Genomic DNA, 14,029 nt, shown 5'->3' with positions numbered 1-14,029 from the left:
CGGAAATTCATAAAAACTTAATCTCTATTCATGAATTCACCAAGACAAATAATCTTGTGTTTTTCATCCTTATCATTTCTTTGTGAAGGACCCGAAGTCGGGGGCGACACTAATGCAAGGGCCACGTGACAAAGGCATCTACAAGCTACCAGTAACACCCTACAATGTTGGACATCCAAAGGCAGCTTTTACCACTGAATGTGTTTCTTCTGAAGTGTGGCATAATCGTTTGGGTCATCCCTCTCGGCAACTTGTTACTCATCTAATAAAAGTTTTTCAATTGCCAGCCCATAATCGTATTTCTACTTCCTTTTCATGCTCTATTAATGAATGTTAGAAACTTCCTTTTCATGCTTCCAGCATTTCGAGTTCTTTGCCTCTTGAGTATTTGTTCACTGATGTTTGTGGTCCTGCCCCTCATCTTTCTCTAGAAGGTTATCGTTAATATGTGTTATTTGTTTTTTGTTTTTGTTTTTTTTTTTAAAATGGTGAATTTATTCATCATGCCGAAGTTACAACTGTGACTTATCAATACAGGAAAATCCAGTCTATAAGCCAACCTACGCATCTGCTTTAGAGCATCCCCCGCACACAAAGTAGTGAACATTGTCTTAACTTCTAAAACTCTCCAAAGAGAGAGAACGCACTCTGAATAAACATAGTGACAAGGCCCCTCCATCCCCTTAAAGAGGTAAAGTATGGGACAATACTGCTATGGACACTAAGTGCAAAAGCTTAATACTACAATAGTACTAATAAAACTACATGATATAGCACTACGAAACAATAACAAAACAACCGAAACATAAACACAAGCACTGTCATGAGCCTCGATGGCACACCCACCACAAGCATCGGCATCATGAGCCCAGGAACAGCATGAGTACCCAGCGAGCATACGGACCGCAATAACCTCCCCTGCAGAGGTTGGCCATACGTCCACCGGCCATAACATCGTCTGCCACTCTCGACTAGCACTAGCCCCAGATTATGATCAATCAAACCACTCATCTCCCCACTCGGTTAAAATAAAGATCAAGAACAACACCAAAACATCTCCGGAACGGAGGGATGAAATACAAAAACAGAGGCTGTGATGCATGTATAGCAAACCACTCTTGGAGGAGAGCCGACGGCCGGTCTATGTTATCCCGGAGTCTGAGGTCCCAGGAAAGCCAAGTTTTGAATCGGTAGGTGGCTCCCTAGTGGCGCGTGGTAGCCATGCTCTGGTGCGATCCGAGACTTCGTCCCTTGCGTGCGGGCTACGCTCCACTCCGTTTGGCGCCACGTTCGGTGGACTTGAAGATCAGCGGCTGGCCAACATCCTAGTGGGGCGTGTGTTGGCAGTCGGTGGCTAGAACGACCCGGTCGGCACTCCACCCTTATTTGCCTGAAACACAACTATAAATGAAATAGAAAAAACACAAAATGCAGGAAACGAAAAGAGAAAGGGAGGGGGAAGGGAAGAGAAGGGAAGAGGGGGGGATCTGAAGCTCCCACCCCCCATCGAGGCTCTAGAGATTTAGGCTCTGGAGATTTTGTATGATGTGATTAACTGATTATCGCTGTGGCAGTCTTCATTCTTCAAATCAAAATTTTCATCGCTGATAAAATAAGCCACGTGAAGGGAAAGAAACGAGGGGTCTCATTGAGGTCTAAGTTCTATGTGTTATTTGTTGACCATTATACAAAATATTGTTGGTGCTTTCTTATGAAATTAAAATCTAAGGTTGCTAAGATTTTTCCCTAACTCAAGACCATACTTGAAAAACAATTCTCTTTACCTATCAAACATCTCTACTCCGATAATGGAGGTGAGTTTGTTGCTCTTAAAGGCTATCTTAGCCAGTATGGAATTAGCCATCTCACAACTGCTCCACATACTCCAGAACAAAATGGAGTGGTTGAATGCTGTTATCGGCATATCGTGGAAACAGGCATGACTTTACTCCATCGAGCCCATCTTCTATCCTCCTACTAGAGTTTGGCATTTCAGGCCGCGGTCTACTTAATTAATAGAATGCCAACACCTCTACATTCTCTTAAATCACCTTTTGAATTGTTGTTTAAGTCTTCCCCAAATTATCTCAAACTTCGGATCTTTGGATGTTAATGTTTTCCTTGGCTCAAACCTTATTCCCAACATAAACTGGACCCAAAGTCGTGACCATGTATTTTTGTTGGTTATTCCACCTCCCAAAGCGCATACAAGTGTCTTGATCCCAACACCAATCGGATCTACCTATGTCTTCATGTTCGCTTTGCTGAATTTTTTTTTCCTCACCAATCATCAGCTCCCCCACCTCAACATCTATCTACATCCCCTCAGCCCTTTGCACTTGATCCCCTTGTGCCCTCTCTGTTTAAGCCACCACCAAATGGTTCAACTGCCTTGGGTCCCTTGTAGGATAATGTTGGTCAATAGGTGTTGTCCCAACCTTGCACTAGTGTTTCCCATGCGCTATCCGCCTCTTGTAGTGCTTTCCCTGCTGTTGAACAGGTTGTTAGCACCAGGCCTTCTCAGCCAAACCGCATGGTCACACGATCCATGAATAATATCTACAAACCCAAGTGGCTATTCCTAGCTACAAAGCATCCAATCCCTCCAACATTGGAGCCTATTGGACTTCATCAAGCACTCAAAGATCCTCATTGGCGTCAAGCTATGAGTGAGGAGTTTACAATTGTTGTTTGACACGGCACTTGGAAGCTGGTTCCTGCTACCCCTCGGCAAAATCTAGTTGGCTCAAAATGGGTGTTCCGCATTAAACATAAACCTAATGGATCTATTGATTGCTATAAAGCGCGACTTGTTGCCAAAGGTTTTCATTAGAGACCTGGCCACCATACGCATTATTTTATCTCTTGTTGTGATGAAAGGTTGGTCTCTCCGCCAACTTGACGTGAATAACGCTTTCCTTTACGGTACACTCACTGAGGATATATTCTTGGCACAACCCTTCTGGTTCTATTGATGCTTCATATCCTAATCACATTTTCCATCTTCAAAAGTCCATTTACTAACTGAAACAGGCTCCAAGGGCTTGGTACCGTGCACTGCATGATTGCCTTTGTGGCATTAGTTTTGTGAAGTCTGCCTTTGATAATTCCCTGTTTATCTATCATCATCGCAACATTGTGGCCTATTTCCTTGTTTATGTTGAGATGATCCTCATAAGAAATGACTCTACCTTCATCTCTACCATCATCAAACAGCTTGGTGCCCAATTCTCTCTGAAAGATCTCGGGCCTCTTCACTTCTTCTTGGGAATTGAAGTCATCCCAACCACTGATGGTTTGTTTCTTACACAACACAAATACGTGCGAGATTTGCTATGTAAAATGGGAATGGAGGGCACTAAAGATGTCACCACCCCCATGGCCACTTCCAGTCGACTCCAGCTGAATGATGGTTCTAGTCTAGCCATTAGCACCGCTTACAGGAGCATTATTGGTGCACTTCATTACCTAGCTCTCACATGGATGCCTTCCTTGTTAACAAACTAGCTCAGTTCACGCACTCCCCATCTGAACTTCACTGGACTACAGTCAAGAGGCTCTTTTGCTATCTCAAGCATTCCATTTACCATGGCATTCATCTCCATCGCTCTGCTACTCCTCGCCTACTCTGATGCGGACTAGGCAGGGAGTATTGATTATAGACAATCTACATCAGCCTATATAATCTTCCTTAGAGCCAACCCTATGTCCTGGTGCACTCGAAAACAAAGAGCTATGGCTCGCTCTTCCACCAATGCCAAATACAGGGCACTTGCTAGAGCCACCTCTGAACTTGCATGGCTTCAATCTCTCTTCCATGAACTTGGTGTCACCTTGAATTCTCCACCATAAATCCCCTATGATAATATAGGTGCTACTCAGTTAAGTCTCAACCCCATACTTCACGCTCGAATGAAACACATTGCCATTGATATACACTTCATGCGAGATTATGTTAGCAAAGGAATTCTTCAAATTGCTCATGTGTCCACTCATGATCAGCTTGTTGATTTAATGACCAAGGCCTTATCCCATCGATGCTTTCAATTATTACGGTCCAAGATTGGTGTCATTGATGAGACCACCATCTTGCGAAGGCGTAATAGATTATCCCAGAAGTCATGCATATCAATCTTTCTTATTTGCAGTTGAGCATAATTCATGGAGTCAATTTTTGTTTGATTCCTCAATTCAAGCTCTTGTAATATCTGTACAGCAAGCACCTTAATTGCTTTTTCCTTTTATGTAAATAATTAGCTGTGTATAAATAGGCATCTCTCTTGTAATAAAATACAAGTTTTTCAATACAACACCAACGTGTTCAATATTCTTATAGCACCACCAAACTTTATTAAAACAAACCCTTACTTTTGATGGAGGAAAACCTTAAACAATTAGAACTAAGACAAACACAAAACCAAAATGTGACGCCCCAACCTCTACTTGGGATGGAATGGAGGCTTAGAGCGTCGGGACATGCAACACAAGGTTACATACTCCCGTATATGCAATTCATCCTAGTATGCAACTAGCAGTATGCAATAATCACAGCGGAAATAAAGGTGAAATTATAACTTATGCCAGAATAACTAAAAACATCCCAATGCATTAGTGACCATTAAGTTCAAAGCACCAAATGTAGCATAATCTTAGTATAACTAGGGGTCAAAGTCAAATCATCCGCTTCATGCATTCTAGAGCATGAAGGACTTGGGCTATATACATAAGGATTAAATCCAATCTCCTCTCAAGGTCTGACTTCTCAATCAGTCAGATTCAGTGCTCCATCTAGCTCGTCCTCCTGGAGATCTGACACAACTTCTAACATTTCGAGTGGAATGATAATGGTTCTACAAGGGAAATCTCAGCAAATTATACAACCAACATGCACAAATATAAATTAAGTATGAAGAATGATAAATATGCAATGCATGAAATGCTGAAAAATTAGTATGCATGTCTCCCCTCCAAATTCCTTAATATTTTTAGAAAAATGGAGACACATGTTTTCATTCAGTAAACATTTTTACTTCCATTGTTGAAAAAAATAACTTCACCATAACCTTTCATCATTATTAGTAATTCATAAGTAATCTTAACATCATAAAATGCGGTAACGTCACAATTCCCCATATGCACTGTGAGTACTTGTCGGTGAATGTAGTACAACACATGTTGAGACTATGTTGTCTATAGACTTGTTCTCAATGCATTGGTAATATAACATAATATCTTAACATTATAACATGTACAGCCAACAGCATTAGGTGTCATAACATATTGATTTCGCTCTGGCGTTCTTTAAAAAGAACCTATTCGAAGCCTGTTGACTATTCTTCATCAACTCATAGGTTACCACTCCATTCTTAAACACTCCAAAGTGGACAGATGGGTTTTAATAGGATAATTCCCCATCCTAGCCTTTGGGGTTGTGAAAAAAATTGTTTTCATACCATGCTTGAAAAATGTATCTCATGACATGTGCATATGTAGCAAGATTTCATGTAAAAATGACATTTATAGATGCAATACGCAAAAAGGGTGAAAAATATCATATGTCATGTAAGTATGAACTCAATGTATCATGATATTTTATGCTCAAAATGATAATTGAAATATGAATGAAGTATTTATCAATAATTCATAAATAAGTTAGCAAGGTGTAAATTAGAGGCCAACTTACAAACTTCCTGAGTTTTCAAAAAAGGTCATAGCGGCTAAAATCAAATTCATACTAAGTTATAATTTATACTACTATGGATGAGGTTCATAAACAGGGGCTTAAAAATGGGTATTTATAAAAATACCCCTTAACTTTCCAAAATTTCCATTAAGGCCATAAATTTTTCACTAATTGCAAATAAACTCCAAATTTAACCAAAATTCATAGACCTTATATTTTTGGCATCCTAAAACCATATATACCCTTGTAATTTTAAAAATCAAAGTGGAACTAGCTCAAACAGTCCCAACCCGTGGCTTGTACTTTAGTTGATGCCTAAGTATGTTTTCAACTATTGATCCCTATGAATGTATGCATATGAAATGTCCTTTAATCACAAACAATCATTAAAGTCTTTAATGATATGATAAAGGCTAATTTTTGTATAAACAATTTCATCCCAACACTTAATCATGGTTAATAATCCTTAATCTCAAACTTATTAAAAACCGATACATGCTTTGATGATCAAAACAAGATAGAATTAAAGTCTATCATGGCATGCTTTTAATTGAAAATCAAACCTTCCATAATCATTATAAGTCAGTAATAAATCATATGAAATCATACTTAAGACATGCCATAGTTAAATTTTCACTTAAAATCATTTAAACACTCACATCTTCCTTAATGATCCGGTTTTGAACTAAGCATGATAATCTTCTTTGAACTCAATCAAAATTCACTCCAACACTTGAAAACAAAGCTTGACATGTAAACTGAGATCAGGAGCAAGAAAAATTAAAAATTTCATAGCCCTTAAAGCTTCGAAGACAACTTTGCTCAAGAACACACAATAACTCTCAAGAACCTACTCGGTTTCACTCTATTGCTCTCTAAGGGGTAGAAGTGCTCTCAAGACTCAAGAGAAAACTTGGAGCTGAGGTATGGAGGAAATGAGAGGCTGAAGGGGCCTATTATAGGTGGCCAAGGGGGTGGAGATGTTGGCCTTGGTCCATGGTGATTGGTGGAAGTGGGCGATATGTAAGAAGCTGAAGTTTCCAGCTTGCCTCCGTCAGCTCTTGTCACCTTGTGCAGAGGGAATAGTGGCCTGAAACCACCATGATTTCCTCATTATTGTGGCTAAATTTCTCCTCTAGAGTTTACTAGGTCGTGGGGCAGATTTTAGTTGACAAAAAGTCCACCAAACCACCTATGATAGCCGGCGGCTTCAAGTGGTTTCATTTGGGCAGTTTTGATGCTTCGGTTTTGGGTGGAAAAACTGGGTCAAATTTTTCATGATATCCATGGGATCTCATGGGGATTGAGTGGTTCTGGAGGTGGCATGGGGTGGTGGCTCAACCAAGGCAGATGGTTGGTTAAAACTCAACCCAAACAATTCCCACTCAACTAGCCTAAGGTTGCAATCGGTTTGGTTACTTGGTTTGGTTTGTGAAACCAATTTCTTCCAAGGCTTAGGATGGGTTTGAAGGGGTCTCATGAGGTGTATAAGGACCATATTACCCTCGAGGAAAAGGCACAAAAATATTAGGCCTAAGGGCAAAACAGTCCATGTACTCAAAGGGCATACACATGAGCCGATTGAGGTATATTTGGGGTTTGATATGTCATTTTCCTTAATGACATGTGGGGAGGTTTATCTAGGGTATTAGTAAGGTCTAAGAATGATGAAATGGAATAATAAATCAAGAAAATTTTGGATTAAAAAGTTAAGAAAATATTAAAACGCAGCATGGCTTAAAGATCACTAATCTCATGTATGTTGATTAATGGTCTTAGCCAACTTTCAAAACTTAATTTGGGAACTTAGGGTATGATATGGGCTTAAGGAAACCTATGGTATGGTGCATTGGTCTTTCAACTTGAATGGTGAAATAAACCCAAACATGGATTTGGGCCATGTGGGCTTAAAAGGGCCAAGAGTGAGGGTTGATGGCTTATGGGCTTTAATGAGAGGTTAGTATTTCCAGATTTTGAATGTTGAAAAGAGATCTCAAGATCCACTAAGATGGGCTTGAAAGGGCTTGACTTGGCCTAATTAGGCCATGGGTCAATTCTACACCAAATTTGGCCCAAAGGCCTAAAGCGTTCCTTATGCTTGGGCCAAAGCTAGCTACTAAGTCTTGAATCCTAAGGGCTTGGGTCAAGGCTTCTAAGGTTTGGCCCATGAATGTTTTAAGGTCCTAAAGGCCTCACTAAAATTCACTAATGGGCTTGCTTCTCTAACCGTTTGTTTAATGATACTATGTGCCAAGGTTAAGGCTAACCTCACTAACAACATTGATGTAAGTAAAGAATAAATAAAATTTAAAACAGAAATTAAAAAAGCTTAGTCTAAAATGTTTAAGGATTAATCCTAATGGTTAAATAGGCAGGGTATTACACAAAACCCACCAAGCAACCAAATTAAGGCCTAATACTAGGCAAACCAAGATAATCCAACCTAAGAAAATCTCTAACACAATGGGGCAAATCATCGGAACTCACATATGCACAATTAATCACCTCCTTCCTTTGCCTTGCTAGAAAATCCACCACTTTATCTTGCCTTCCCTAAACTAAGGAGAGATCGTGTAATCAAAACCACGAATAGTCTTAAGAAGCTCTTTCCAAAAATCCCACAAAAACCAAACCATGCACGACTTATTTCTAAGCCACTGCACCACCAAAGCCGAATCACATTCAATTCCAACTTTCCAAATACCCAGGAAATCCAAATACCAAACGCTGCCAAAACTCTAAGAAGGAAATCCTAGTCCACTCTATCATAAGTTTTAGCCATATCAATTTTTATCATCACATTTCCCCCAATAGCTTTCTTATTAATTGACTGCACCATCTCTTGAGCAAGAGAAATCTTTTAAAAAATGCTTCTGCCTGGGATAAAATCTTCACTATCCAAAAGAGCAGGAGAGAAATGACGACATGTGCTTCACTAAAATCTTAGAAAAAATCTTATAGGCCACCGAACACAAACTAATGGGACGAAATTTGTCTAATAGATAAGTCTTATTACATTGATATTACATAATTCAATGGATGCCTTATTTTGACATATTGTTAGTTATTTACATAAAATTACAAAATAGTGAAGTCATTGACGGTTTCCTAAGTTTAAGAATAAGTTATTTTAGATAACAAAGGGACCAGAATGAAACTTGACTTTAAAAGAATTTTCTTCTTAATGAAGCATCGAGTATGAAAGATGCTCTTTTATAAGATAAACACACTGTATGAAAAAAAAAAAAGAGAGCTCGCGGAAGCTCTTGTTAAAAATTTTCTCAAATATTATTCTATTAAAATCATAAATGAAAACATCTATACATAATCTAGGCATCTGCCTCTTCTCCTTGAGCTAAGTCTTGTCTTGTGGCTTCAAACCTCACTTTAAGCATTTCTTCAAACAACCATTCAATGAAACAAAAATAAGTCAAATACTCAACAAGAACTACTTCACAGTCACTTTCATCACATTCAGTCACATTAATCGATATGCATACATCCCCATGATTTCTTAAGGCCTCAACCATACAATTCAGTTGTGCAGTCACATTCAATCACATCAATCACATTTATGCTATAACATGCTTTCCTCTTTTAACCTCTTGGTCAGTACATACAATTAAGTTTTGTGTGTTATAAGGTGTAGCGATCCTTGCGGTCATGTTCTGCCATAGCTAGTGGATAAGAACATAGCCTCGAGAATAGGCATCACAAGGTGCATCGCCAGTCTTTTTCTTGGGCATTGCAATCCACCCCTTAACATCATGCTACCGTCTTCACTATCATGGCACTTTATATGCATTTTTCTTCCAATAGACAAACATGCAGTTCAGTCCATTTCCTTTCAGTTTTCATTTAGTCTTACATTTCCTTATCTTATCATTGGTTTATTCATTTAATATATGGAGATACTATAATAGTCATAAATATGCAATCTATTTCATTTCATACATCAAATATAATAATAAGAGGGTACTTAAAAAGAGGCAATTGTTGAACTCTCTATACACATATATCATTAAAACATGTACACATAATATATCTTGCAAAAATGACACTTTTGTTAAAAATAAAATAGTAAGAAGTGTATGAACATTTACCTCGAGCTTGTGCAAAAGCATCTCCCTTCAATCAAATCTCATTCACGTCAGTGCCACGCCAATTTCCTTGTTAGTTGCTCCATTAGACCCATAATACGTACTTAAATAATTCCCACTTGATCTTGTAATTAGTCAAGTATCCAACTGGTGACACAATGTCAAATCCTTTACTGTCGTTTTCTTTTATAATCAACTTTTTTTTTTAATAAACATCTTCCTTCATTGATACCAATTCCTGTTACATTGTTTGAGAAAAAATTGAGTCTCCTCGAATTCCACAATACAGTCATATACATGTAATGCATTTTTTTCAAGATGATGAATTACAGAATTACACCCTCAGTGCACATGAGAAACTGTGCACTCTTTATAGTTTCTCATTTTGCCTTGAGTATAAGAAATAATCATCCCAAAATAGCTTCCTTTCTGCTTATTCAATTTGAGATTATCAACAACTATCTTTGAATCCCCTTCTAGGATCACTTTTCTCATACCCAGTTCAAGTCTAAAGCGGACTGCTGTATAGACTGCAATTGCCTTGGCAAGTATTGGGTCAGGTATTGATATTTGTTTTTTCCTCAAGGTTCCCAAAAAAAATGCCTTCTACATCTCTCATTGCAACACCTATTCCTATTATACATTGTCTTTTATCAACTGCTACATCCCAGTTGATTTTGCAAAAGCCTTGAGGAGGAGTCTACCATGTTACCGACCTTCTATTTTCTGCTACACTGTTGTGATCTTGTGTCATTTGTATAGAGTATAAATCCAACCACATCTGATTTACTCTGAGAAGCACTGACTTAGGATCTATGACAATATTCTTGAACAGAAACTCAGTCCTTCTCCACCATAGATTCCAGAGAATTAATGACAATTCTTGCATTTCTTCCATTTCGAGTTTGTTGAACATATCTTGCACTAGCTCCTTCACACTCTTGCAGCAGCACATGCTTTTATGAATTTTTCTGGATCATTGGCTCAAAACCTCATTGGCTAATATACATTCCCAAAGGATATGTTCTATAGTTTCTAGCTCCTTGGAGACACATAGGGCAATTGGGATCATCCAGGATCTTTCTTTTGTATAAATTGAATTTGGTGGGCAAAATATTTCTGCATGCTCTCCAAAGAAAATTCTTTGATGCTGGAGGTATGTTGAGTTTCCATATTTTGGTCTAACCTTCTTTGTGTTCATCGTTGTAGGAGTTTTGTCCTTTATCTCTGTCCTGCATCTCCCCTAGTAAATGCTATGCACTTCTTACTTTGAAATTCCCATCTACATTACTTATCCATATCATTCTATCTTGCTGATTGCTTTGACTGATTGGTACTTGTCTAATGAGCTTTGCTTCCTCTTTGCTGAAAGCTGCTTGAATTAAAGAAGTATTCCATTCTTTGGTTTCTGGTTGAATGAGAAGCTCCACTTTTGCCTCAATCCCCAATAAATTTCTGCTAGTTTGAGGTTTGAAGGTTGAAAGTTGATGCAACCATGAGTCTTGCCAAATTCTAACTGATTTCCCATTGCCTATTCTCCAATAGATTCCTCCTTTAAGTAGATCTTTAGCAGCTAGTATACTTCTCCATATAAATGATGGATTGCTTCCCATCTTTGCAGCTAGGAATTTAGATCTAGGGAAGTATTTGAACTATAAAACTCGAGAAGCAAGAGAGTTTGGGTTTGTTAGAATCCTCTAGCATGAAGTTTACAAATTCTCTATAGCCAAGCCCTCCTTTACCTTTGGATTTCCCCATTTGATCCCAGCTTAACCCATTCATTTTCTTTTCTTGTTTGCTTGAGCCCACCAATATCCTCTCATCATCTTATTCACTTGTTTCAACAAAACTTTAGGAAGTTGAAACACTCCCATAGCATATGAGGGAATGGCCTTGTATTTGTTCAACAAAAGTTTGTTCTATCCCACTTGAGTGTTTGTTCAACAAAACTTTTCACAAACTCTATCTAATCTTTCCTTAGTGAAATCTTGACCTTTTCTTCTATTAGGCAAAGTATATTTAATGCCACCATACCCCATATCACTCAAATCAGTATCCTGTAGAACTTGTCTGAAGCCTCGCATTTGATTAAAAGGTCTTTGTGAACCTCGCCATTTTTCATTTTGGAAAAGTATCTAGTTGGAATCTCCCAAGCATAACCAAGGATTGTGATATCAAGGTTGTAACATTATGAGTAATTGCCAGTTGCCCTCTCTTTCTGTTGTAACTGGATTACCATAATAACGGAGTTCAACCTTCCCAGTTTTACCATCAACCACTTTAAAAGAGATGTGAAAATTAGTATAGGTTTCAACCTCTATGTCATTGTCTAATTTCCACATCATTGCCAACCCTCCATTACTTCCTTTGGCATTAACTGTAAAGCTCCTGTTATAATCAATTCCATTAATGATTTTTTCAATCCTCTCCCTCGAGCACTTAGTTTCCATGAGGAAGAGAATTTTTGGACACTTTTGCTTCACTAAGAAATGAAGCTCTCGAACTGTTCGAGGGTTCCCAAGCCCTCTACAGTTCCATGCTATGCATTTCATTGATGTTGGTGGGGTTGCTCAGCAGCCTCCACCTTTAAATCTTGAGTTTTGCTCCTTGCAGGGTTGAGCCCTTTTTTCAATTTTTCGTAAGGTATTTTCTGGTTATCCCTCCCTGTCAATTCCTTGTCTCTTTTCCTTCCTCTTGTTTCAACTCTTTGGGTGATTTCTCCATTCATGTCATCTGTCATTGGTGAGTTTGTGATCCTGGCCCTTCTTTTCCATCCCATTGGCTTCTGTATCACCTTCATAATATGCACTGGTAATGTATCTAATACCTCTTCCTCTGTCTGCATATGAATTGTATTAGCTGCCTTCTGAGTTTCATAGAGACATAGGTTAGGATTACTAATTTTGCACTGCTTCCCTGCCTGAGCCTCGTTGTTATGATTTTCCTCTATTGAAGATTTATTCATCTGTTTTTCACTATAATCATCCCATTCAACTATTTGTTTTCCTTTATCAAGATCTTCTCCAAATAATGTATTATTACAAAGCTGTTGCTTTTGACTATCTTATGATGGATCCTCTTCTCGGTTTGCAGAGGTACCCTGGATATTAAGTGCTTCTATCTTTCTAGGACCATCCTCATGGCCTTGAATACTTATCTGATTCTTGGTTCCTCTCCCCCCTTGTTTCTTGTTTCCATACTCAAATAAATTGAAAGCAGTGGCCCTTAACCATTGGCCATATTAAGCTTGTTCAGTTCCTGAGTTGTAAACCTTTGATTTCCCCTCTCTACAAACTCTACCAACATGTTTAATAACCCCACAAGTAAAGCAAAAATATAGGCAACCTTTCGTATTTAAATTCCACCCAGCTATGTCTACGAACAATATTAACTATTGTACCTTGTGGGATAGGTTTAATGATGTCCATGTACCTTGTGGGATAGGTTTAGTGATGTCCATGTTGACTCTAATCCTGAGAAATTTTCCCCATCCTATTCCTTCCCCATCCTCGTCTACAGTTAGTACTTCTCCTATCTTGGATCCAATTTTCTCTCCTCCTTTTTAGGTCATTGCTGCTAAAGGTAACCCATGTAATTGAATCCAAAATGGTTCTTGATAGAACTTCACCTCAATAGGGGGAGTGCTTCTGTCAATTGTTTGGATTAAATGTTTATCAAAGGTCCAAGGTTTTCCCTGCATGACACGTTCAATATCTGTCCTTCTTTGAAATTCAACCAAGAACCTATGATTTCCAACTTCACCAAAGCTGATTGATGCCTCAAGGTTCCAAACTTTGGTCAGAGTTGCTTTAAAAGCCACTTTGTTGAAGCTTTTATCCATCAAAATTAGTAGAAGTAAGCAATTCTGAACTCTAACATCTGCTTGTTTGGTTTCTTCTACTATGATTTCCACCTCTCTTCTTTCTCAATATTTGTGAGTTTAAATCCTTCCCAAAGTTTTGTTAATTCCTCTTCCATGCCTTCATTATATGCAACACTCGTCTCCTTCTTTGAGATTCTAGTAAACTTCCTCCACTGCCTCATCCTAAAAAGGAAAGGACCGCACCTTACCCAAATTGGAAACGACTGCGCTAAACTTCTTTTTTATAATCAACTTAACCTTATGGCCATAATACTTGTAAAGTTTTGAATATTAACTCATAACATAAAATAACCTTAGCCATTTTTCTTCCAATATTAAGCCCATAAAATCGATTTATATCACATATTAACCTCAAATCTATCA

The sequence above is a fragment of the Carya illinoinensis genome, chromosome 1 (assembly GCF_018687715.1).
Source record: "Carya illinoinensis cultivar Pawnee chromosome 1, C.illinoinensisPawnee_v1, whole genome shotgun sequence".
NCBI lineage: Eukaryota > Viridiplantae > Streptophyta > Magnoliopsida > Fagales > Juglandaceae > Carya > Carya illinoinensis.
This window is presented reverse-complemented; position numbering follows the sequence as displayed.